At 40.4% G+C, this 27441-nt stretch overlaps 1 non-coding gene and 1 pseudogene across 1 annotated transcript; one reads left to right on the top strand and one right to left on the bottom strand.

Moving 5' to 3' along the window:
- Positions 1-5898: 5898 nt before the first annotated feature.
- LOC117530566 lies at positions 5899-26652 on the bottom strand (annotated as a pseudogene).
- A 382-nt stretch (positions 26653-27034) lies between these two features.
- Positions 27035-27105, top strand: trnag-ccc. The gene has a single exon. It is a non-coding gene; the product is annotated as a tRNA-Gly (tRNA).
- Positions 27106-27441: the final 336 nt, after the last annotated feature.

Here is a 27441-nt window from a genome sequence, read left to right as displayed (position 1 = left end):
GGAGACCCCTAATGCTAGACTGCGGTAAACCAAAATAGAACATTGCAGTAGTCCAATCTAGAAGAGATAAATGCATGATCAGGGTCTCAGCATCAGCCATAGACAGGATGGGACGAATCTTCGCTATATTTCGCAGGTGGAAAAAAGCAGTCCTAGTAATATTTCTAATGTGGAGGCCAAAGGACAACGAAGGATCAAAAATTACCCCAAGGTTCCTCACTTTGTCAGTGTGATGTATGACACACGAGTCGAGGCTGAGCGTTGACTGGTCAAATTGATGCCGATGTCTCACTGGACCAAGAACCATCATTTCAGTCTTATCAGAGTTTAAAAGTAGGAAGTTTATAGACATCCAACTTCTCATGCTGCAAGGCAATCTTCTAAGGATTTTATGTGAATGAGAATAAAGCTTTCAGCAACAGATGGCAAAGAAAGTAATTCAAGCCGTTTCATTCATTTCCCATCATCAGAATTAGTTTGCTAAGATTTACACAATTTTAATTTGAAGTGTGCATTTCTTTGGACGTTAACAGTCGTCATTCTTTCATCTTTTGACTGTATTTGAATTGCATTACAGTTCACACTGGTTGCCTGTAGAGGTCAGCGAAATACGTACATAGCTGGATACAATACTGGTCGTTCCAGATATTTTGCACAGTGACACAACCATGGTCATTTTTTTTATAAAGTAGCAGTCGTGGCAGTATTAACAACAGTAATTACAACAACGATAATGGTAATAATATTATTACCTAATTAGAATGTAGTTGTCAAATGTTCAGGACCATGAGGGAGACTCAGATCACTATGTTCTTATAGGGTTGCGTGGATTGTCAAAGTCTACGTGTCAGTCGTCAGCCGATAAGCTGTCCACCAATTTATCTGTCCAAGAAGATAGTGGGTAAGTCAACGCATCAATACATTGCTGAAGTACTTCTAAATGTGGAAGCTGGTTCAGCATATGTTTCACTCAGTAGTACTTTTCTTACTCTAGTTGGACTTGTGTGTTTACTTGTCGCAAAAGGGTCCTTTGTTCAAGTTGCATTGTGGTATATTTCTATGGCTTTTCATTTGTTATTTCCTACTATTGTAATGCAGTAGATACTATAACAGATTTAAGTATATGTATTAAAAACCACTAAACATGTCATTTTTACCTTAGGCCAAAATATGGCCATCAGGTATTGCTAAGACTTTGCGTCCATCATCCGTCTGCCTGTCAATCTGTACTCAGCATAGCTCCATTCCTATTACCGCAAGGGTCTTCAAATTCACAAGGAGCATTCTTAGGACACAGACCTTGGGCAAGTTCAACAATGACTAACCTTGACCTTTTTAAGTGGTCAAATTGTGTTTCCTATTTTTGTGCTCATATGGCCAAGGTATTTTAGCACACACCCAAGTTAACAAAATCTGTTTTTGTTTTTTCTTTTCTGGATATCTAAAAATTAATTTGAGTGTTAACATTGAAAATATTGGGCTGCAATCCATGTTTTGACTACTTGAAGGAGTCAAAACATGGTTTAATGAGGGTACCCCCAAATTGTAAATGACCACTTTCATAAAACACAAAATATGAAGCTATATTAATTAGCTTTTTGCTTAGTCAGTAAACTTTGGGTTTTAGCATAAAGCATACACACACCATTCCCTGAAACAAGCTTTAAGGCACTCCAATCGAAATAAAGACTTGTACTAAAAATACATGTATTGAAATGATGAAAATTATGTTTTTTTAAATAACTGTCTTAGCTAATGAGCAAATAATAAATAATAAATAAATCTGGGTTGCATCCTAATATTCGCAATGCTAACATTCAAATTCATGTTTAGTAGTTCCAGATGCTTGGAAAAAACTGATTTTGATGAGTTGTGTGTGTGTACATCACCGTGCAAACCGTGCACCTCATGTAAGCAACCCTTCATTTGACAAATCATTCCAGCAGTACCCGACCCAGGATAAAACTAAAGTGACCAAGGACTGTAGACATCCAGTCAGTCGTCAACTTAGGTCACTGGTATCCAGGTCTCACAACCATACAGTATTACAGCAAGCAGCAGGACCCTAAAGACTTCGGCCTTACCATTCGGTCACATTAGCCACAAGTGACAGAGGCCATTCATTTTCAATGAGAGTGGATATTTAGCAGTGTGAAGAGACAACAATTGCATACCATTAGCTAAGTGGGGCAAAAATAGATGATTTTTTTTTTAATGCAAACGTGGAGCGACGCAACAATCCAAGTAAAAGGCAGCGTGACATTAGCTGGTTGTTCACTTCAACAAAATAATCCCAGACGGTGTAATACGATCGGAAACAGCAATTTGTATTCAAAATTAATATGTTTGACATTTTTATTGACTCGGTCGCACATCTGGGAACTCTGTCTGTGAGCTCTTAGTAACACCGGCTGGCTGGCGTGTAAACAATCCATAGCGGACAACGTAAATTGATGCTTTTTCACTTTCACTACCGTTTTGTTTTTAATGCCTCGGCAATGTGAGGTTGTGGGCTGTACCAAAAGCCATAAAGAAAATTATAATCCATCATGACACACCAAGCGGATTATGCATCACATCGATCATGCATTTGGGGGAAATAATCAGCAGCTGGCCGAATAGCTCACAACACATACACGACATAAACCAGGGCTGGATCCAGAGTGAAAATCTGACAGATGCATTTTTGCCCAATGATAAAATAAAAATCGTACGTGTCGTTATTCAAAAATCTTCACTCTTTTTTTTTTGTGTATCACATGGCTGTGGAACTTACCTATAATTTAAAAATAATCAAGTTACAATTTTGCAGAATTTATTTGCTCCAGAAGCAAAGTAGATCTGCAAATTTACAGTGTAGTTTTTAGAATTTTATAGAATTTATTTTTAATATTTATTCGCTCCAGAAGAAAAAAAATAGATCTACAAATTTAGTTTTTGGAATTTTATAGAATTTATTTCTAATAGTATTTATTCGCTCCGGAAGAAAAATAGAACTACCAATTTACAGTGTATTTAAAATATGAAGAAAGTTCTGTGTATCAACGATTTAATTTCTTTATCGGAAAGTGTCTTATGCCAAGTAACCGAATGGGTGCCTTATTCAGATACGTGTTTAGTAAATAAATAAAATGTTTTCCAATCTGAAAGTTTGTGTGTGGCATAAATATACTTAAACCAGGCATACTTCCATGATGATTTATGGATAAATTAAATACTTTTACAATCAATGCATGTGGCATGTCTGATATCATCGTCATCAACAATTGACAGCGACTGAGCAATTGGGGTTTTTTTTTCCCCAAGTTTCGGCCATCGATTTATTTGGAAAACTACCGAAAATGTAATTTCAGTCATCATAGAATGCCTTTCAAACCACACTATTGTCTGAAAACTATTTATAAACCACTCACCATTTTTGCCCAATTTTCCTTGCACAACGTTTTTCCTGGATGCCATGATCATTGACTCGACTGGACTGATGCTATGTTTGTTTTGATCCACCTGCGTGGTGCATTGTGGGATCAAATCAAAAGCTGTGTTCACCACCGGGACACGTTCGGCAGTATTCGGGATTATTGGAGATTTTTTTTTTTTAATCGATGACGAACAATGCGTAAAAAATCTGACCGATGCAACTGCATTGGTCCAAACCAGTCTGGATCCGGGCCTGTAAATGATATAAAATACAAAAATACCTGGTGTGTCTATGAGGTTGGAATAAATATCAGGATATTGAACATCTGGCCATTGTGCGGGATCATTTTTCCATCGTCCAGTTTCATGTTGTTAGGGACAAGATGCCAGTCCTGCTGCTGCTAATTTGATTTTATATCGCGCCCGGGCGATATTATCCAAAGCCTCTGAACAGTTGAAGGCCACACTAAGGTCCCAACAACAGAAACATAACAAAAATCAAATACTTAAATCTGGAATTCAAGAGCAAATACCACTCCCACGTACACAATGTATCTCTATGGTAAAACGCTGACAGCCGCGGATTTTCCCACCAGTGACGGACCTAACGCGGAAATTAACTGGCAGTGACGTGGCCGCGACCATGTCAGTATTTTGTAAAAGTTAGTGAACAGTATTGCTAGTTCTAAAAGTGCTGTATCAACTCTAAAGTGATTTACAAGACATCTTATGGAGATGTTAGCATGCTAACTAGTGATAAGCTTGTCCTTTTTCAGAAAACATATCTCAATCTGCTTCATAAAGATTTTTCAGCATTTACATGAATATTTTAAAACTTGTTGGCCTTATTTCATACATGTATTAGTTGAGTTACTTGGGCGTAAAGGTGTTAGCGCTGTACAATGTATGAAGCTATATACCATTTTTGGATCCCATTGTTCAAATGACAATGTTCACAATACTGTAACTTGTTTTCCTTTTGCTCTGCAGGTGGCCGACTTCGGAAGGCAAAGTGGAGGAGCTGAAATCTGAACCGCTATAAAAGTCTTTATTGTGCATCTCAGAACTCCATTAGATGAAAGCGGTGGTGTCATACATGCAGGGTAGTTCTTGTCTGGAAACGTGAGCTTGGTTTGTGGTCGCATACCGTGTGTCAAGCTTTATATTTCTGCCAGTTGACCTTTTTAGCCATGATTTTGTTCACATTTGATAACTGAGGAGAGTATTTGTGACAGCGTCAACCGACTCAACCTTGTGCCGAATTCTAAACTGTTCCTTTCAAATTTCAGTATTTGCTTAATTTGCATTTGTGTGAAAACAGGTTGTTGCGTTTCAATTGCCAAAAAAGAAAAAAACAAACCCCATACCCTTTGTTTTTCGCCCATCTAGTGACCTTACTTTCTCAGTTGTACAGATGTGAGACTGTGGTTTAACAATCAGTTTGGTTGTACAAATTTCTAGGATAGCATTAACATAAACTAATGAGATTGTGGGTCATTGTATATTTTATGTGATAAAGACGTGAACATTTGAAGGAGATTGGTGCTTCACTGGAATGGAGGAACAGACGCCGAGGGATATTCTGAACTGTTCAAACAGTAACCCGCCTTTGTAGGGTCAGCACTTTACCTTCAACACCTGCTGCCTACCTTTCAGAAGTGTTTGTGCATTTTTCTTTTTAAAAACTGACTCATTGAGCAATGGATCCTCCCGTTTTAACTACACACTTCAGAGAAATGAGCCTCCACAACTGCTGTGCCACAAAGAAACATGGACCTCCTGTTCCCTGAAGATGGATGTTTAAGAACTTGTATATCTGGTATTACTTAGGACTACTGATACTAAGACTCCTTAGCGGACTGGCTGAAAAAGAAGCAGTTACCAGCAGCAAAGTTATAGATTGACGCTTGGTGTCTAACCAGCAGCTGCACTTGCCACCGCTGCGTGTAGCGCACTGATAACACTGCCGGAATTACGCCAGTTTCAAATTACATCGTTTAAACAAAAACAGTCTACTTGTGTCAACTGTTACACCAGTATGTTTGTATAGTTCCAGTAGAACTGAAGTATTTTAATTTCACTTAATATTTATAATGTAGTCAAGAAGGAAATGAGCTAATGGAATGTAAGTGGACAAAAGCAATGCCAACTGTTCAGCAGTTCATTTTAAACAAGTTGATCTGGAGTAGCAGAAAAAAAAAAAACAAGATTAATGAATTAAAAACAGGCATGTTATGAGTATTTTCATAATAAGGCTTTTACAGTGCACATGCTTTGATTGTATGTTTTTGTGGAATAAATGGTCGACAGTGACGGCTGTTTGTTTTAATTCAAAAACGGCTGTTAGCACACATTTTGATCATTGCAGAAAAAAAACGGAGCAATAGGTTTATTATTTTTTTTACAATTTCAAATGGGCAGAAGGTGAAGTTTTACAGAACAAAACTGTACAAAACAAAATACTTTGCACTTAAAAGTATCTCAATAAGTGCAAATGGAAGGAACATCCTGATTCGAGTGCATCTTCTGATGGTGGCTCCTGAGATTGGTAGTTTCTGGAGAAGCTTTTCCCACACTGGGTGCATTTGAACAGCTTCTGTCCGAGGTGGAGCATCTGGTGAGCTTTGAGGCTCTGCGGGCGACTGAAGCTTTTGCCGCACTGCGGGCAGCTGTGCGGCCTCACGCCCGTGTGCTTCCTCTCGTGCCGTTTCAGATCTCCCGACTGGCGAAAGCTGTCCCCGCAGTGGGTGCACAGGTACGGTTTCTCCCCGGTGTGAGTCCTCATGTGCACGTTGAGCTGGCCGCTGTGCGAGAAGCTTTTGTTGCACTGAGGGCAGCTGTATGGCCTCTCACCTGTGTGAACACGCTGGTGCTGCTTCAGGCCGTAGTGACTTGTGAAGCCCTTCCGCAGTTGGTGCATAAGTACACAATCTTCACCTGCTCCAAGCACGTGTGCATTTTGAGATTCTTGGCGCTGTTGCAGCTCTTCCCACAATGGGGGCACATGTACTGCTGAAGCTCTTCCTCCGGCAGCTCAAACAGGCTGTCGGACTTGGAGTGCGTCAGATACTCAACGGGGTGGTGCCTCTTGATGTGCTTAATGAGGTAGCTCTTCAGGGTGAAAGAAAATGGACAAAATGTACACGAGAAAAGCTCAGATGCACAATGATACTTTTCGCAAGTGTTGGTCTTCTGGTGCTGCTTCAGGTTGCTGGCCTTGGCGAACACCTTGCCACAGCGCTCACAGACAAAAGATTTGCGTTGACGTGTACCATCAGCTCATGCCTCTTCAGAAAGCCCGTTTTACTAAACGTCGCCCCACACTGACCACACTTAAGCTGCTTCAAAGGACACTTGTGTGCTTTGAGTTCACCTGGGCTTCTGTACGTATGCTTGCAGCGGCTACAACTGTACCATTTGTATTTGGACCTTAACATTTCTGGCAGATGTTCCTGGTTCGGCGCCGTCCTCCGATTGAGCGGCGCTGGTGCTTGACCTTTTTGGAGCCATGAGCTTAGTTATGGCAGAAATTTTAGATTTTGCAGTAAGACGTTGAGGCCTTTGAGGAGACTTTCGGGCTGATTTGCGTGTTTTGGCCTCTGAGTGTCGAGGATGAAGTCTGGATCACCATCATCAGCAGGTACTGATCCTCAGCAAGAGTCTCCTCTGAGTGTTGGTCACTCATGTGCTTGTCAAAGGCAATCCACTGAGGAAAATATGATTGAACACTCGCCACAGCGAACAGCAAGTGTGCTGGTTGCTCCAACTTCCTGATCGGGGTTTCTGTCACTCTTTTGGCTCTCTTTTTGGTGACGTCGCAGGTGTCTAGCCAAGTCATGATGCTGGCCAAAGCCCTTCTGACACAGAGTGCAGACGTATGGCCGTACGTTTGATGCACCACAGCCTTATGTTTTTTCAGGTATGCCTCATTTGTAAAGCTCTTACCACAGTCTGAGCAGTACTTTGACTTTGCATCCAACAGCTGTGATGTTTCAGAGTTTTGTTTCGAGGCATTCGCAGTTCAATTTCACCTGCATCCAAATGCTCACTTACCGGAACATTAACTTCCTTTGTTTGAGGCAACTCCTCAGTTCCAGCAAGATTCAAAGCATCACAGAGTTCTGATTTGGACTGCACGCCCTCGGACTCCTCACTCAGGATTTTGTTTCGAGTTGCCACCATCTCTTTTATTTGAGCCTGTTTTTTGTGAACCAGTTGATGCCTGAGCAGACAGAAGCCTGGCTAAAACTCCGCCTGCACTGTGTACAGCAGTACGGGCGCTTGTTTGAGTGAACGCAGTGCTTGTGCCTCTGAAGGTGAGGCATCTGCTTGAAACTCTTGCCACAGTCAGAGCAGGTATTGGACTCAATGCCATCTGAGGTCATTTCTGGAGCAGTAACTGCGGATTGATCTGCATCAGAATCTGGTGGCCAACTTTCAGGTTCTTCAGCAGCGGGCACAGAGTCATCTTTAGGTGGACAGGAGTTGGACAGATGTGGAAGTACTCTGTGTGTCGCTGAAGGTAGGCTCGTGTGGTGAAGGACAGCTGACACTGGGAGCACAGAAAGCTCTGATCTGGTGCAGCTGGATTATTCTCTGCAAATCAAAATAGGTGGAATATTAGTGACATATTTTGGAACATAAGAGCACTTACAAAGAATTTTTTTGTGCACTGGACACAGCACTAGTACCTATTGAATGCATCTTCATAACCCGATCTGATTCCAAGCATCACTAAGACGAGCCACCAATTTGCTGCTCGGCCACACCATGAGCTCATCTCCAGGGTGTATAGTGCGACAGCAATGATAAACAATGTTACCATTGTATTGGACTGCCAGCAAATTTTTCTCATCTTCATTGCGAGCACAATTCACATACCTGTGTAAGGAATTTTAAAAAATATATAAAATGTTGAAGCATAAAGTTTACTTCACAACCACGGTCATTAAAACACCATTTGCAATCAAGCCTCTGCATGCTTTACTAACTCGTCCAGGCCTTTGTCTCCTCTAGGCTTGACTATTGTAACACCCTGCTCTTTGGGATATCTGCTAAGGATCATCACAGGAGGCCCTGACGGAGCCAGCAGGGCCTCCTGTGATGATCCACTGAGGGAGGTGGTCCATATGTCCACACGCCTTGAGAAAGCAGGTTGATCAAATGGGAACGAGGCCAGTTACCCACAACTCTGCATTTCCAGTACAGCGTCAGCCTCACCTGGACACCAGCTCTTGTCCCTGTCCTCCATCTGCATCTGCAGGAGCTTCTGTAGCGCTGACTGGCCCTAGCATTGCCGGCAAACAGCACAAACGGAGGCCACATCACCAAAAAGCGAAAATGGAAGCCCCATAATTATCTAAAGAAGCTCGGATATTAAGCAGAGCCTGACTGTCATACACCCAACAAGCAGCAAGACCATCACATCCCAGCAAACAACAACTAACAACAAAATATACAACAGGCCAAACAAAAGCGCCATCTTGTTATTCCGAGATGCAAGCAGTATCTTGTGACGGAAATAACAGAATCTGAATTTTGATGGAAATCCGCCATATGATGGAAGACTAGCACCCATGTAAACTCAAGGGTGTTCTTTCCAACTCAAAGCTTCGTTCTAGCCAAGTTCACCTAAAAGAGTTCTAGATACCTTTGACAATATCTTGGATGCAACACTCATCACGCCTATTGATTATTTTGGCCATATTCCCTGGGGAAATTTTAATCTTCGTGCAGAAATAGCCAACGAAAACGGCTCAGAAATACAATGAAGTCTTTATTAGATCCATTCCAACTGGCTGAAATAGAGCTGTATTTGGGAAATTAACCAATGAAATTTCAAGTTTTGTATTTGTAAGATAGTAAAGCTTGTCTGGTTCCCTTTCACATGTAAATGGATTTTAATAAAAAATGAGCGAGAAGGCACCAGAACATCGGTCCATTTAAACAGTGGCACAGGTGAGAGCGCGCGAGAGCACACACTGCTACAGCTGGTGAACTATTCCTGTGCGCCTGCATGAATTTTTCACCATAGATTCACTGAATTTTAAGTATTAGCAGTAAATATATAAAAGACAATAGTAATTTGAACTGATAGTTCTAAGGAATGTTGAGATTTTAATGAGCAGCTATAACAAAAACAAACATCCTGAGCTTTACTCGTTCAGTGCTGGAAATTGTTAAATTCCACCTTCATAATAAGATCTACTTTCGACCTGAAAACTAAACTTTATTTGTAAAGACAAAACCCTCTTTCCTCTTATCAAAATAATTATTTATTGCAATTCATATCATCACTGCAATTACTGAACAATGACATCACATGTCAGATTTTCCTCATATCATGCAAGCGTACCGTGATATACTGCAGTCACCGTCCAAAAACTGAAACATTCCATGATACTAATTATAGGTTCTATCATCCACCCAGTGCACTGTAATTGTGTTAGGATGTTGTCATGGCACTTATTCTACATTTAGCTATTCTAAGCAGGATTCCTTAATGAGCAGTTAGTTTGTGTTTTTTTAATTATAATATATATTATTATAATTATTTAATTCAAATATGTTACTGAACAAAAACGTTACCTCATCCAGTTTGAGTGTGATTCTCTCACACCATCAATGTACTTGTATTCATGATTTCCGTTGTAAATCTGTAGAAAGAGAGAACATCTTCAACACACCAACCATACAACCCCTGGCAAAATTATGGAATCACCGGCCTCGGAGGATGTTCATTCAGTTGTTTAATTTTGTAGAAAAAAAGCAGATCACAGACATGACACAAAACTAAAATCATTTCAAATGGCAACTTTCTGGCTTTAAGAACACTATAAAGCCGCGTTCACACCGGGCGCGATCAGACGCTACAAATTCGCGTGGGTCGCCAGGCGACGGACGCGCCTCCTTCGCCCGTTGTGTCGCTCTGCTTGTGTGGACTTTCACTGCGAAAATTCGCCCCGGTGCATCATCAAATAGGAGGAGCTTCCATTCTGCTCGCCGGCTCCGGTTGTCAGTCAAGCTAACATGACGGACCTTGATTACACGGAGCGAGTTGCTGTGGAAAGCTCCCAATACAGGGAGTATCATTATTTGCTGCAGGAGCTGTGTCTGGGTGACGGCCGCTTTCAGCGGTCCTTCCACCTCTGCGGGACCCAGTTTGAACTGTCCCGTTCGCGCACGCACATGTAAACAATAAAAAAACGCCGCTGCTTGCTGCAGCTGGCTCTTCCCCCAAAAAACTGTCATAATTGTGTTTAGAAACCACTCACCATTTGTTTTATTATACATCTGTGTAGTTAATTAATAAAATATTCTCTACAGACGATTCGCTCGCGCGCACGTAAAAAAAAAAAAAGCTCCGCTCCCGCTGCTGCAAGTAGGGCTGCTGCTCGCTCCAAAAACTCTGTCATAATTGTGTTTAGAAACCAGTCACCATTTGCTTTATTATACAGCTGTGTAGTTAATAAGTAAAATAATCTCCAGGACGATTCGCGCGCACGCACATAAAATAAAAATAAAAAGAAACTCCGCTCCCTGCTGCTGTGGTGCTGCTGTTCGCTCCAAAAACTGTCATGATTGTGAAATAAAGGACAAAAGAGACGTTAAGTCCTGCTCACAGGCTGCTACCAGATACAGGACATGTTCACATCTTCAGTCAAACTCCAGACATCTCCACGTCACTACATATTCAGTCCCTGATTGGTCATCGCGGCGCGACGAGATGAAAAAGTTAAGATTTTTGAACTTTGGGAGGAGGGCAACGCGACGTGACGGAATATCGTGCCACAAATGCGCAAAATGCTCAAAATCGCTTCACTCGCATCGCTTCACTCACGTCCATCACGTCGCGCTGCGCGGTTTGGCACCAAAACGCGCCCTTACATAGGGATTACATGGCAACCTGTGGCTGCAGTCGCTCGCGTCCGGTGTCAACGCAGCATAAGAAATCAGGAAAAAAAAAAAAAAAAAATTGTGGCAGTCAGTAACGGTTACTTTTTTAGACCAAGAAGAGGGAAAAAAATATGGAATCACTCAATTCTGAGGAAAAAATTATGGAATCATGAAAAACAAAAGAACGCTCCAACACATCACTAGTATTTTGTTGCACCACCTCTGGCTTTTATAACAGCTTGCAGTCTCTGAGGCATGGACTTAATGAGTGACAAACAGTACTCTTCATTAATCTGGCTCCAACTTTCTTTGATTGCTGTTACCAGATCAGCTTTGCAGGTTGGAGCCTTGTCATGGACCATTTTCTTCAATTTCCACCAAAGATTTTCAATTGGATTAAGATCCGGACTATTTGCAGGACATGACATTGACCCTATGTGTCTTTTTGCAAGGAATGTTTTCACAGTTTTTGCTCTATGGCAAGATGCATTATCGTCTTGAAAAATGATTTCATCATCCCCAAACATCCTTTCAATTGATGGGATAAGAAAAGTGTCCAAAATATCAACGTAAACTTGTGCATTTATTGATGATGTAATGACAGCCATCACCCCAGTGCCTTTACCTGACATGCAGCTCCATATCATCAATGACTGTGGAAATTTACATGTTCTCTTCAGGCAGTCATCTTTATAAATCTCACTGGAACAGCACCAAACAAAAGTTCCAGCATCATCACCTTGCCCAATGCAGATTTGAGATTCATCACTGAATATGACTTTCATCCAGTCATCCACAGTCCACGATTGCTTTTCCTTAGCCCATTGTAACCTTGTTTTTTTCTGTTTAGGTGTTAATGATGGCCTTCGTTTAGCTTTTCTGTATGTAAATCCCATTTTCTTTAGGCGGTTTCTTACAGTTCGGTCACAGACGTTGACTCCAGTTTCCTCCCATTCGTTCCTCATTTGTTTTGTTGTGCATTTTTGAGACATATTGCTTTAAGTTTTCTGTCTTGACGCTTTGATGTCTTCCTTGGTCTACCAGTATGTTTGCCTTTAACAAACTTCTCATGTTTGTATTTGGTCCAGAGTTTAGACACAGCTGACTGAACAACCAACATCTTTTGCAACATTGCATGATGATTTACCCTCTTAAGAGTTTGATAATCCTCTCCTTTGTTTCAATTGACATCTCTCGTGTTGGAGTCATGATACATGTCAGTCCACTTGGTGCAACAGCTCTCCAAGGTGTGATCACTCCTTTTTAGACACAGACTAACGAGCAGATCTGATTTGGGTGTTAGTTTTGGGGATGAAAATTTACAGGGTGATTCCATAATTTATTCCTCAGAATTAAGTGAGTCCATATTTTTTCCCCTCTGCTTGGTTTAAAAAGTAACCGTTACTGACTGCCACAATTATTTTTCCTGATTTCTTAGTGTTTCTTAAAGCCAGAAAGTTGCCATTTGAAATGACTTTAGTTTTGTGTCATGTCTGTGATCTGCTTTTTTTCTACAAAATTAAACAACTGAATGAACATCCTCCGAGGCCGGTGATTCCATAATTATTGCCAGGGGTTGTACTTTACAAAATCTCCAAAGCTGACATGCAACGTTATTTAAATGATTTTTGTGTAACATATTCAAACTCACCTCCCATGAGAAGAAACTTGTAACAGCATTCTGCTTTGTCGTCAACTCTCCCTCATATGGTCCAAAATGCATTCCAGGACACAGTTTGGCTCCATGATTTATGACCCCGACTCCTGCACTGGGAATACTAGACCTGCCGATCATCAGGCCATTGGGTAAAGTGAGGAGGGCCCGCTGGGGCACGCCCATAGTCGTGGGAAAATCAAGAATAAAACATGGGCCTTTAATCGGTGTGAGATCACTCTGGTCTCGGAAAAGAGTCAGGCACTCCTCACAATCTAGAAAATGTGGAAAGTCATAAAACGTGCAAATTAACAATTACTTAACACATACTTACAGTAACAGGTACTCAATGGCCAAATAATAATGCATCACTTGACAAACTCCAAATTTCAATTACGCCTAAAAATATTGCATATAAATTGACATGTAAAGTCCATATTCCATGTCATTTAGTATGATACACCTGGTTTGGTTATGTACTACGGTGCCTGTAACCTCAGGTCTGAAACGTACAGCAAGCATTGTGGTGGTGAGTCTACACATACTTAATATAGCTATTTGGATTTTTAAGTTATGTAACGCATTCTATGTCAAGTGCTTTCAGGCAGGTGCTGTTGGGCACATAGTTAAAAACAACAAAACAAAAAACACCCACCCACATGTGTAGACGCACAGAATAAAAGTCAAAATTGAACGCACACTGCAAACTGTCACAGGAGATAGAGCATGAAAAAGATTGATTTTAAAAACATAAATAATGTGGACAGACCGAGCAGAGACACAGCTGAAACGCTGCCTGGTGTATAACTGCACACATACGCAATGTTGCATACAATGTGCGTGTCAGACATGACAAAATTAGACAAAAGATACCAAAAGATATTTTGGTAAAAACTGGTACAATTAGAGTTCTGCTTTTAAACAAATGGGGATATCAAACCAAATGACCGTTGCTGCTGATAGACCAGAAGTAATTATCCATGTATGGCAAACTAAACTTTGTTGATCATTTCCACCTCGTCATTAAACCAAATTTTATCTTTAAGCTCCACTTATGTACTCCGATTATGAAACAGCCCAACTGTCATATCGGCAAAAAACACTACACATTGAATAAATGCCTAAAGATCTCACCAGTAGATCTTTGCAGTTATGGTTAGAGGTTTTCATACACATCACAGACATGAATGTCATGTCAATATTGGACTATCATTATTCTTTTTCTGGGGTAGAATAGTTGTCCAACATACATCTTTAACAAAAACATCACCACAGAAAAAAAAATCATTTACTACACATTAAGCATGTACTGTGGATTTTCTGAAATTAAGACTGGGTCAAAGTTAAAGAGCAGGGGTGGGCAACATAGGCCAAGACAGTGCAGGTTTTCCTTGCAACTAATCACTTCAGCAGGTGGGTTTGATGAGCTTCTCCCCTGAACATAAACAACTGGGCCCGTATGCACGAAGCAGCCTAAGGCTAAAAATAGCGCCTAGTGCCGTTCTAAGAAAAATCTTAATTTCTCGAATTCTTAGACATTTCTTAGAATTTTCCCTTGGTAAGATGAAAGTTGTCCGCAAAGCACCTTAAGTCTTAAGAGAGCTCCTAAGGTGACAAACTGGTAACAGTAGTGAGGAGGACTTTTAAGAAGCCTAAGAGTGTCTTAAGCAGACAAGCTGGTGGAAAAGAGAGGAAGGAGAGATATTCTCCATATGTAGGATGACAGTGATTCAGTAACACGTTACCAGCTTGATCTACGTAATTATTTTATGTCAATACTAGCTGGGGTACCCAGTGCTGGCCTTGGGCAGTTGTTTTGATTTAAAACAACTGCCCAACATTTGTTTTTGTAATGCTGATGTCTTGTTTTGTAATGCTGATGTCTTATATAATAGTTAAATGGGCTAAGGTTTGTCCAGCAGAACTATAAGAGGTGGACTCCCCAAACTAAGTGGAAACACTAAAAGACAAACATTTGAAGTCCTTCATGCAGACTTTGTTTTGCAATCAAATTTATAACAAAATTACACACAAAAGGTAGGTAACAGTAAATGTAAATATCAATGAATAAATATTGAGGTAGTGGTGTATTTCACTGTTTTTACATTGCAATTTTACAAACATAAAAATGAATTATTCAGACAGGAAGGCAAACTAGGTTGTACAGGACAGTCGGGTGCTTAACAATTGCGAACAAAGTAGCTGAAGGAAGGGATTAAATAAACAGAGATGGCCAACACATATACAGGGCTGGAAATTTGAATCTGCCTGGTCATACCCACAGCCGGCTATTTTGAGGTAATTTTCAGTTCAACTTAAAAAAAAAAAGGTATCAGTTTGTTCCCCATGTCATGAGGATTCAGAATATATACAGTTTTTAGGGCTACATATTATAGTTTGGGAGTTTATCCTGGACAAACAGAAGTGGCAGCATGAAAAGCACATGGTACAGCACTGTATGGTCTTACATAAATGGCTATTTTGGGGTAATTTTCAGTTCAACTTTAAAAAAAAAAAAAAATGGTACCAGTTTGTTTCCCATGTCATGAGGATTCAGAATATATATAGTTTTTAGGGCTACATATTATAGTTTGGGAGTATACTGGACATGGTACAATACTGTACGGTCTTATATAACTGGCTATTTTGGGAGTAATTTTCAGTTCAGCTTTTTAAAAAAAATGGTACCAGTTTGTTCCCCATGTCATAAGGATTCAGAATATATATAGTTTTTAGGGCTACATATATAGACTGTGGTCCCAGCTCTCTTCAGCTCATTGACCAGGTCCTCCTGCGTAGTTCTGGGCTTTTTCAGAATAGCCTTAACCCACAAGGAGAGATCTTGTATGGAGCCCAGACCGAGGAAGACTGACAGACGTGTTTCTTCCACTTTTTTTTTTTAGATTCTGTCTTTCACAGTTGAAGTGCACCTACTATAAAAATTACAGAGCTCTCCATTCTTTATAGGTTGGAAAACTTGCAAAATCAACAGTGGATCAAATAATTATTTGCGTCACTGCATGTGATAGTTGATTTCAGAATGCCGATACTAACTCATGAAACTGACAGTGTCTAAATTTGTTAATTAAGTGCCATAACTCTGCCAAAATGTGTCAGTTTTGTACAATATTAAAATGTGTGTATTACCAAGCTATAACAAGGACGTGTACCAAGTTTCACAAAATTCCTCCTAAAATGTGAGGGGAGTTGATTTCAGAATGCTCATACCCTTTTTGTGACAGACGGACAGATGGACAGAAATTGCCACACCCTAATACCCCTTCGGCCAGCCGGGGATAAAAATGTTTCTTTGGCAGCACTCACTGCCAAAGAAACATTTGGGGAACATTTGAAAATATGGTTTGACCGAAACAAACTGTCATTAAACTTAAGACAGGGATGAATAAAAATCAGAAAATCCAAAGACCTCAGCAGTTCAAACTATTGCATGTAGAGTAGATTAAACAATGAAGGAGAACATCAGCATTCTTAAAATAAGGCCTCAACCTATTAGCTTGAATGTTGACCCTTTGACATAACTGTGTATTCCAAAAGGACAGTGACACCAAAACACATACCAATGCTTTTGGAACAGCCTTTCCACAGTGCTGACCTCAACTCTGTAACAAGTGTCTGGACTATGCTTCAAAGTCAGATGTGTGCCAAGAAACCAACAAATTTATCTGAACTTTAACAAGGCTGCCAAGGCAGCGGTGGTGGCCAAGCAGTTAAATGCACTTGTTTCCCATGGAGAAGGTTCCCAGTTCAAGATGTTACCATTTTCTATGTAATGTAGAGTTGTGCCAGGAAGTGTATCCGGTATAAAACATGTCAAATCAACATGTAGATCTGTTTCTGAAGAGAAGCTGAAGGGACTTATTAACAAGCTTGCCAAGAAGAGTGGTCACATGTCCAACTAGAATTAAGCCTTAAACTACTTGATGGCTACCAGAAGCATATGGTCAATGGGAAACTCCCAACGTGACATCCCACTAAATAAGGTGTCACGTATAGACAGTTTTGATCATGTTTTTGACTTCAGAAAACACAAAATAAATTTTAACAGCAGCATGGGGGCGGGGGAGAGACAGACACCGACACAAATATTTGAACTGTACTGGCAGGGAGAGACTGTAAATGGCCGGGATGGTTTTCCTCTCACAACTGTCTGTTTATGCTGTCTACATAATTGACAAAACCAAAAGGGAAACTGAAATAATCCCCTATTCATTCTCTACGTTATTCATTTTATCTCTCATACCACACGGTGCCGTTGTCCTACAACAATTGCCCACAATTTAAAAAAAAAAAATGCACAAAAAAAGGATGAAACAGCTTGCCCCCCTAACAAGCTAGCCTATAAAGTGCAGACCCAGCAACTGGCTGGCTTATGGGTCATTCCATATTAAAAGACCAAGGCTTCCAGTTTCATGGTCTCAGAATTGCTCTGTTTTTTTTATATTTTGTGGCATCAATTTTATTTTTTCAGAATGTACACTCAACAAAAATATAAACGCAACACTTTTGTTTTTGCTCCCATTTTGTATGAGATGAACTCAAAGATCTAAAACTTTTTCCACATACACAATATCACCATTTCCCTCAAATATTGTTCACAAACCAGTCTAAATCTGTGATAGTGAGCACTTCTCCTTTGCTGAGATAATCCATCCCACCTCACAGGTGTGCCATATCAAGATGCTGATTAGACACCATGATTAGTGCACAGGTGTGCCTTAGTCTGTCCACAATAAAAGGCCACTCTGAAAGGTGCAGTTTTGTTTTATTAGGGGGGATACCAGTCAGTATCTGGTGTGACAACCATTTGCCTCATGGAGTGCAACACATCTCCTTCGCATAGAGTTGATCAGGTTGTCAATTGTGGCCTGTGGAATGTTGGTCCACTCCTCTTCAATGGCTGTGCGAAGTTGCTGGATATTGGCAGGAACTGGTACACGCTGTCGTATACGCCAGTCCAGAGCATCCCAAACATGCTAAATGGGTGACATGTCCGGTGAGTATGCCGGCCATGCAAGAACTGGGACATTTTCAGCTTCCAAGAATTGTGTACAGATCCTTGGAACATGGGGCCGTGCATTATCCTGCTGCAACATGAGGTGATGTTCTTGGATGTATGGCACAACAATGGGCCTCAGGATCTCGTCACGGTATCTCTGTGCATTCAAAATGCCATCAATAAAACGCACCTGTGTTCTTCGTCCATAACAGACGCCTGCCCATACCATAACCCCACCGCCACCATGGGCCACTCGATCCACAACATTGACATCATAAAACCACTCACCCACACGACGCCACACACGCTGTCTGCCATCTGCCCTGGACAGTGTGAACCGGGATTCAGTCGTGAAAATAACACCTCTCCAACGTGCCAAACACCAGCGAATGTGAGCATTTGCCCATTCAAGTCGGTTACGACGACGAACTGGAGTCAGGTCGAGACCCTGATGAGGACGACGAGCATGCAGATGAGCTTCCCTGAGACAGTTTCTGACAGTTTGTGCAGAAATTCTTTGGTTATGCAAACCGATTGTTTCAGCAGCTGTCCGAGTGGCTGGTCTCAGATGATCTTGGAGGTGAACATGCTGGATATGGAGGTCCTGGGCTAGTGTGGTTACACGTGGTCTGCGGTTGTGAGGCTGGTTGGATGTACTGCCAAATTCTCTGAAACGCCTTTGGAGACGGCTTATGGTAGAGAAATGAACATTCAATACACAAGCAACAGCTCTGGTTGACATTCCTGCTGTCAGCATGCCAATTGCACGCTCCCTCAAATCTTGCGACATCTGTGGCATTGTGCTGTGTGATAAAACTGCACCTTTCAGAGTGGCCTTTTATTGTGGACAGTCTAAGGCACACCTGTGCACTAATCATGGTGTCTAATCAGCATCTTGATATGGCACACCTGTGAGGTGGGATGGATTATCTCAGCAAAGGAGAAGTGCTCATTATCACAGATTTAAACTGGTTTGTGAACAATATTTGAGGGAAATGGTGATATTGTGTATGTGGAAAAAGTTTTAGATCTTTGAGTTCATCTCATACAAAATGAGAGCAAAACCAAAAGTGTTGCATTTATATTTTTGTTGAGTGTATTAATGCTGTCTTAAACTCTCAGAAAAAATGATTTTTTTACAAACATTAACCCTCCACTGGCCACACAGGATCAGGGTGAAAATTGAAATTTGAACGGTACTGAAGCAAAATCAGCCGAATATAGGCTCAATTTTCTTACATACCATTGAAGATAGTGCTTTTGCTTTTAGTTTTCTGGAAAGTACATGCCAGGGGCTTCCAAAGGAAGTGAACTCCAGACTATATCACACTTTTTGCATATATTCTAATGTACAGTAATATGTACATAAATGTACACAATACACAGGTTTGCAAAACTGTTAAACCATACCCATGCCTCCCTCGGAATGTCCTTCTTGTCAGGCACTTTCCCACATTTGATAGTCTGTGACGGCATTGAAAATGTTGCTTCATTTTTAAATGGCAAAGGCCTTGTAACATAACCAAAATTAACCCCTTATAACCGACCAAAGCTCATCACTGCAGAGATACATCAAGAAGTAGTATTCCAGAATATCCTGTAGGTCTTTAATTTACCACTAGGTGGCATTCTTAAATAACTAAGTTCAAAATAGGTGGCACTGTAGTCTAATAAGCACATGTTCTTTAAAACAATGGCTGAAACTTCAGGATCCTACACTCTTCAACCCTGCCTGATTGGTGTTGTAACGAATTCTCAGAATGATTGTCATAAAACGTAATACTCCAGGTAAGCTCAGCAAAGCATCATCCTAATAATGTCTTTTCTAAAAATGGTAATGATAATCAAATAAGTAGGCCTGCACATTTCTCTATCTGCATGCTCAGGATGACCTATATACAGCTGGTTTTCTTAGGTATGTATATACATGTGCAGTGCTGGTACAGGCAAAAATGTTGGGTTAAGCTTAAGCCAGGGTAATGAGGCTTCAACTGTTACTGACAGAAAGGCTCTAATGTTGCCTACCAAATATGTTTAATGCACTGACATGCAGTGGTTTGTGTAGCAATTCACAACACAAAATACAATGTACTTAAAAAAATTGCTACCTAAAAGCATGACAAATGGTTAGTGAAAATAGTTGTTTTGCTACACAGAAAATTTTAATGACTCGTTCGAAAACCATGGAAGTGCTTTACATGTTCCTTTTTTTTTTGCTATGTAAACTGATTAGTTGCTATGGTAACTGATTTTTGTTACACATCAGCCAAATGTGCTATGACTACAACTGGTAGAAAGGGGGTAAAACTCAGACTTTGTGTTGCTAAAGAACATCCCAGAAGAAGAAAGAGTGATTCTTCTTGCCAGAGCAATGCCAGAACTAGACCCACACCTAGAAGACCCAGATGCCACCATTTGCCTGCATCACAAGAAAGTTTTCTTGGAGAAATACTGTTTTAATTTTAACAAGAAGGGTTGTGCTGACCCTTTCAAACAACACAGAAAAGGCTGTACCACAAATTTAAAAGAGCTGTCTGTGGCTTAAATACAGAAACTTTCTGAAATCCAAAAGGTCAAATTTCACTTTGGTGTGACGCTCTGTTGGCGTTGTCGTGAAAAGCTACATGATGGTGGCAATGATACTTGTACATTTCTGACTCATGACGGGGAAGAAGAGCAAGACATGTTTGTTGACCGTGATGAACTAAATGAAAGCATTCAGTCATTAGGCATGTCTCCATTGAAAGCGTCTGTTGGAAAAAGGGATATAACTTCCTATGGAAAGCGGAAAATCGAAGAATGGTTGATAAACTAACCACTCATCACTTTATTGCTAAGAATCAGGGGGCTTTTCTGGAAAAGCTAAAAACTAACGTGGGGGAAGATGAATGCATCATTCTGCTTGACTTTGCTGAGAATTACTCATTTGTAGTACAGAATGCAGCACAGGGTTACCACTGGGATAATTCCCAAGCAACCCTGCATCCCTTTACTGTGACCTACAAAATGAATGATTCCCTGCATTGTCGAAGCATATGTGTAATCAGCAATCACTTGCAACACGACAATTGCAGTTCATTATTTCCTCACTCAGGTTGTGCCCCTGATCAAAACAGGTATCCCAACAACTTTAAGCAAAGCATATTACTTCAGCGATGGGGCAGCCTCCCAATATAAAAATTTCAAGAACTTTTGCAACCTTCTCCATCACAAGGAAGAATTTGGCATGGAAGCAGAATGGCATTTTTTTGCCACTTCTCATGGAAAGAGTCCTTGCGATGGAATAGGGGGCACAATCAAGCGGGAGGCAGCCAGGCACAGTACAAAAGCAATTGCTTCGGGTCATATTCTTACTCCCCATGACTTATTTGAGTGGGCTCACGCAAATATCAAAGGGGTTGAGACAATTTTTGTTGAGAGTGAGGATGTTCAGAAGCACTCAAAGCAGCAGCTGAAGAGATTTGAGGGGGCTAAGAAAGTTCTGGGTACCAGGGATAACCACTGTTTCAGTGTAACTAGGAATGGTACCATTCTCGTCAAACGTTTGTCAGGTGAAGAGGAGGTCGGATTTGAGTGCGGTACCCCTATACCTGAGCCTCTAAAACTGGCAGACTGTATCCCTGGTCATTTGTGGCCTGCTTGTATGATGGCCATTGGTGGTTGGCAAATATCATTGAGCAATCTCAAGAGAATGACGATGTCAAAGTTTCATTTATGCACCCAAATGGACCAGCCTCAAATTTCCACTGGCCTCGTAGGGTGGAGGAATGCTGGGTACCTTTGACTCGCATTCTCTTGATGGATGCTCCAGACACCACTGGACTTGGAAGGAACTATGTTTTATCTAGTCAAGAAGCTTCCAGAGTGCAGGCATGGTTTGACAGCCTGAGGTTGGCAACAGAGTAGAAGTCAATATTTACAGAGTAGCCTGGCAAAATTGTGGGCTTTTTTGTCCAGAACCAGAGGTACAAGGGTTGATTGTGAATAACAGAATGCATTAGGATGTTAACATAATTAGTTAGTTCAAGGTTAACATATTTTATATTTTAAAAAATGAAAAAGAGCTGTTGTACATGTATTATTAATGCATTTTAGATAACTATGCACCATAACTCCTATGTATTGTGTACATTTATGTACATACGACTGTACATTAAAATATATGCAAAAAGTGGGATATACCCTGAAAAGAGGGCATTAATTCTATGTGTAGGGGTGTTTGTTTTATATCAGTGGGTAATTTTTCTAGCAGCACATATCAAGAGCTTTTAGATACAAAGTTTTTGAAAATCAGAAGATACCCACATGGTGAAAAAAGGGGTCCAAAAGTTCCCCACCCGGCAACCAAGGCTGAAAAGGGTTAACATTGCTCTGAAATAAATAATAGCATCAGTCTGGAGTTCACTTCCTTTGGAAGCCCCTGGCATGTGCTTTCCAGAAAACTAAAAGCAAAAGCACTATCTTCAATGGTATGTGAGAAAATTGAGCCTATATTCGGCTGATTTTGCTTCAGTACCGTTCAAATTTCAATTTTCACCCTGATCCTGTGTGGCCAGTGGAGGGTTAATGTTTGTAAAAATCATTTTTTCTGAGAGTTTAAGACAGAGTTAATACATTCTGAAAAAAAATCAAATTGATATCTTGTTTAGTTTTTGAGTTAGAGCCTCTTAAAAATGCTTACAAACCAATAACAAAGGGTTAACGTTGCCACGCCCCCTTTTTCAACAGCATATAAAATTGGAATGGTGGCGATATTTAACTGGAACTCAGTGCAATCTTCATCTTACACCTCATACCACAAAATATAAAAAAACAGAGCAATTCTGAGACCATAAAACTGGAAGATGTTCTCAATTTGGCTCATTTCATATGGAATGACCCTTATAAAGTGCAGATCTGGCAACCTGCCTGAAAATGACAGAAAAGGAGGATCAGCCAGGGGGAGTATTTCCCCTGACAGCCAAGCTGGATCAAAACCTGTCATCTGGTGGTGACTGGTCTTTTGCTGTTTGTAAGTGGCAGGGCGCACAGCACTTCAAGGGCTCGTTTCTGTACTTGGACCAAGAGCAGGAGGCCTACTCCAGCTGCTACTCGCAGGACAGCGTGTTGCCATCTTCACTTGATGCAACATAATTTCCAATGCGCGCTCTCAAGAGGGTGTGGGGTGTCTCCTAATATAATGGTAGTGGAAGCACAGCTTAAAATTAACTAAAAATAGATGACAAAAATTTTATGCCTACTCAAACATGGCAATTTTAGTTACCTAGGCCACCAGTATGTCCTTAAAATCCGACCTCACATGAACAAACTGCCAATGAAATGAGCTTAAAACTGGGACAATGTAGTCAAATTTCCTTTAACAAAAAAATAATAATAATAGGCGGCACTAGTGTTGCTTTCCATAGCCGGTGTCACCGACCAACCCCCCCAAATAAATAAATCTGTCCCGCTGCCTTCACATGCATGCATCATTTCGGAGCATTAGCATTGTCATTTCGAAGCATCAGCTGCGATCCACCGATTACCACCTCATTTCTGCTTAAAACTGCACTCCAGTCATCTATCTCAGCAATAGATATCTGAAGCTTTTGTACAACAATCATTTCCACATAAATTAAGCATTATTTAGTAATAAAAGATGGTGGACCGATCAGAGTGCAGCACAGCAGACGTCTCACAGGCTGCTGCGCCTACGTCATTTTGGTGCGTCAGTAGTGAACTGAGGCGATTATCGCCTCATTTCTGCTTAAAACTGACTTTAGCATGATCTAAGAGGTTTTACTTTGTCATCTGAAGGTTAATAATCACACTATTCCCTTTAGGGATGGGTACTGATAAGATTTTAGCGATAGATGCCATTATCGATTCTGCTTATCGACCCGATTCCTTATCGATACCTCTTGTGAATTTTGTACTAAAAGTAGGCTTTACAGGTTTTCTATGTATTTCATTGAGTCTTAAAGTAAATAAATATGAAATAAATATGAAATTGGTCACTGTATCCTTGATCTCTGGACATAAATAAAAATAAACAAAACGGTGTTTCGCTTTGAAGTTATTACTTCCGAATGGACTCTATCATTCTAACTTGACTCGGCAGAGAGCCGCGCAACGTTTGGAGCTGTGTGAACAGAACGGAGGATGATTCTCGTTTCTTTCTCGCAATGAGACAGGAGTCCGTTAGTAACTTTAATCCGCACAAAAGTGACTCACGATTTCACATATTCAGGGATGAAAGTGGTGAAAAACAAAAAACAACAAAAAAAGTTGAAACCCAAAATTACCCCCCCAACACCACGTGCACGAAAATGTCTGAATTCTAGAAGCTCTGAAATGCAATCTGGGACTATTCCAGACAAACTGCAGTGAGTACAGCATCCATTTGGGTGAGAACCCCCCCCCCCCCCCCCAATTTCCTTATTCAAATTCATTCCAGTAGTATTCTGCTCTTACTAGGATGCAGCAGTTTTCTGGCTTGGCAGATAGTTCTGGAGGAAATCACTGAAGAAATTAACACATTGAAAATATGGTTTGACCGAAACAAACTGTCATTAAACTTAAATAAGACACGGATGAAATGGAGGTGTAAGAGTCACTAGGTGTTCACAGGAAACACATTTATTTCTGTATGTATGTATTTATTTATGTATGTTCATTGTTAGTTGGTTTTATATTTTCTGTTTTTATTCAGGTTCTTTTTGTCTCTTTCTCTAAAATTGTATATAATCATTAGATTAGTTATTATTACTATTATTGTTGTGCTTGCTATTATTATTAATATATAAACAAAAATAAATTTAAAAATGTTACAATTTGTAATACATTTGACTCTTTTACGACAACAAACGCTTGACAGCTGCAACTGCTTAATGCTAATTTTAACATTGAAAATGCCATAGACATGCTAACATGTTAGCATCGGTCCCGTTTTTAAGTTATAAAATACATCTATCAACTGTTTCAGAAGACCATAACAGGTCGGTTTAACATAAAAAAGCTAAATAATACTCACAAGCATATGCTCTTTAGGGTTTTAGCGAGGGAAAGCGAAAGAAAAAAATTAACCAACGAAGCAATGATCGAAGCACTGCTTCGATTGGTTCAAGGTCCAAAGCAAAGCTGCGCTGCAGAAAAGTTGATTACAGACCCGCTGCAGGGTCTGTAATCAATGTAGAGAAATGATCATTTTCCTGACAAACACCCCCAAAAACAACGGCCACTCTAAAGGACTGATAAGAGAATCGTTAAGTAAAATGTTATTGATGTCAGTGGATCGAATCATTTCTTGATACCTGAAAGGAACCGGTTCTCGATACCCATCCCTAATTCCCTTTGATCACTTTGGGTGTAGAGAGTCAGTCTCAGATGTGCTGCGGTCCCAAATGACGCATGCGCAGTGAAAGCAGGGGGGGACCAATTTTTAGGGGGAACTGTTTGGTCTGCGACACGGGCAATCAATTCGCCCTACTGAAGTTTCATATCCTGCAAAGTCTCAGAGAGGTGACTTTCACTGCAAGCTCTATATTATTATAATGGTTTAACAGCAAAACCATAATACTACTACTACTAATATATATTATTATAATGGTTTAACAGCAAAACCATAATACTACTACTACTACTAATAATAATACGTACTATTATAATGGTTCAACGGCAACAGAAAAACCTCAAAAAAAAAGTATGAGCAAGTGTCTATGGATCAGTCACAGACAGAACAGGATAAAGCTTTGCAATATTCCTTAAACAGAAAAATGCATTCTTACTAATCTTTCAAACATCAAAACCATAACAGTTTGGACGTTTTCAAGGTGGACAGGTGAGTAATACTTACAAAAACCACCATCAGCGTCTGGGGTTTCTTCCTGCTCATTAGTGTCCATCTCCTTTTGGACTGTCATTTCTGCTGGTTCAACTATCACAACCACTGCAGGAACAAACACACTACTTCAGAAAGGTGCAAAAGATTAAAAAAAAAAAAAGACCACCTGTCTCTTGCTTTATTATCTATGTAACTCTACTCTGAGATGAGAACTTTAATTAATAACTCGTACCTTCAGTGGGGTTAACATGGGACAATTCGTCTTCTATAATGACAACCTCCTGGATTGGCTCGTCCCACCTCTCTGTGCTGTTCCTGTGCGACATGATTGCGGCCTCTGTGGAATGTCATAATAATAATAATAATAAAAACAATTATCAAACGATGCTTTCAGGATAGCTCCTACATTACGTGGCCAACGCTAACTTCGACAGGTAGCTAACGTTAGCAAGCTAGGTCTGTGCTGGCATTATCACGGTATTTAATAGCTTCTGTTAAAATAAACAAACACACAAACAAACGCCGATTTCAGATATAACTATAGTCTCTGTGGGATTAAAAAAAAAAACCCAGCAGCGACATAAATCAGCTGTGTCCAACTTATTTAGTCAGCATTATTCTTAGCAGTTAGCCGCTAACGTTACGCCGACATTAAAACACCGCAGAATATACCCATTACAGGATTACTATCAGAGTTTATAGCAAGCGAAAAAAGCAGTTTACTTTTCTCAGGTCACAAAACAAATACGGGTGTAAACTACGTCAGGTGTTAAGGATGTCGAACAACATAACTAACTAACTATTCACAACTATCCCCGGAAGTAAAATTTACTAATGAAGGCGCCGTCTCCGGTTTGAGCGGGAAGCATTTTTTTTCATTCAACCAAGAACTTTATTGTAACAATAAAATGGAACAATGGAACAAAAATAATGTAACAATAATGCGTCACAAAACAAGAACCAGCAACATAAAAAATCACGAGAAATAACAAGAATAATAATAATAATCTTCATAAATGTATACTGCTACTGTCTGAAGTCACGGAGCAACAATTTTACTACTCCCCTTGTTCATGAAGCGTTTCGAGTGAATATCGAACGCTTTGTCATCAAGGTAACTTTAATTGTACTTAAACCAATGCGACCTTTGGTCAATAAAAAAACATGCAATAATAACACTTACGATCGCTCCTTATAAAAGGGCAAATTGAAGACTTAAATTTCAGTTGCGCCGCTGGTGTAGTGGTATCATGCAAGATTCCCATTCTTGCGACCCGGGTTCGATTCCCGGGCGGCGCAATATTTTTGTTTGTTGTTGCGTGTTTTATGTACATATCAGTCTTTTGAAGCCTACTAAAAATAACATGAGATTTGTGCAGATGTTTCCATTCACTCACTGACCTTCAATCGCTTATTGCAATTAAGGGTCAGGGGGGCTGGATCCTATCCCAGCAGAAAAATATGTCACAGGGTCACATATAGACAGACAGACAAACACATTTACATCTGCACACACACTAAACAATTTGAAGTTTCCAATTCGCCTACCCTGCATGTCTTTGGATGTAGGAGGAAGCCGGAGCACCAAGAGGGAACTCACGCAAATACGGGGAGAACATGCAAACTCCACACAGA

This window comes from Thalassophryne amazonica, chromosome 18 (assembly GCF_902500255.1).
Source record: "Thalassophryne amazonica chromosome 18, fThaAma1.1, whole genome shotgun sequence".
NCBI lineage: Eukaryota > Metazoa > Chordata > Actinopteri > Batrachoidiformes > Batrachoididae > Thalassophryne > Thalassophryne amazonica.
Note: the sequence above shows the minus strand (reverse complement) of the source record. Positions and strands in the feature narration are given on the sequence as shown.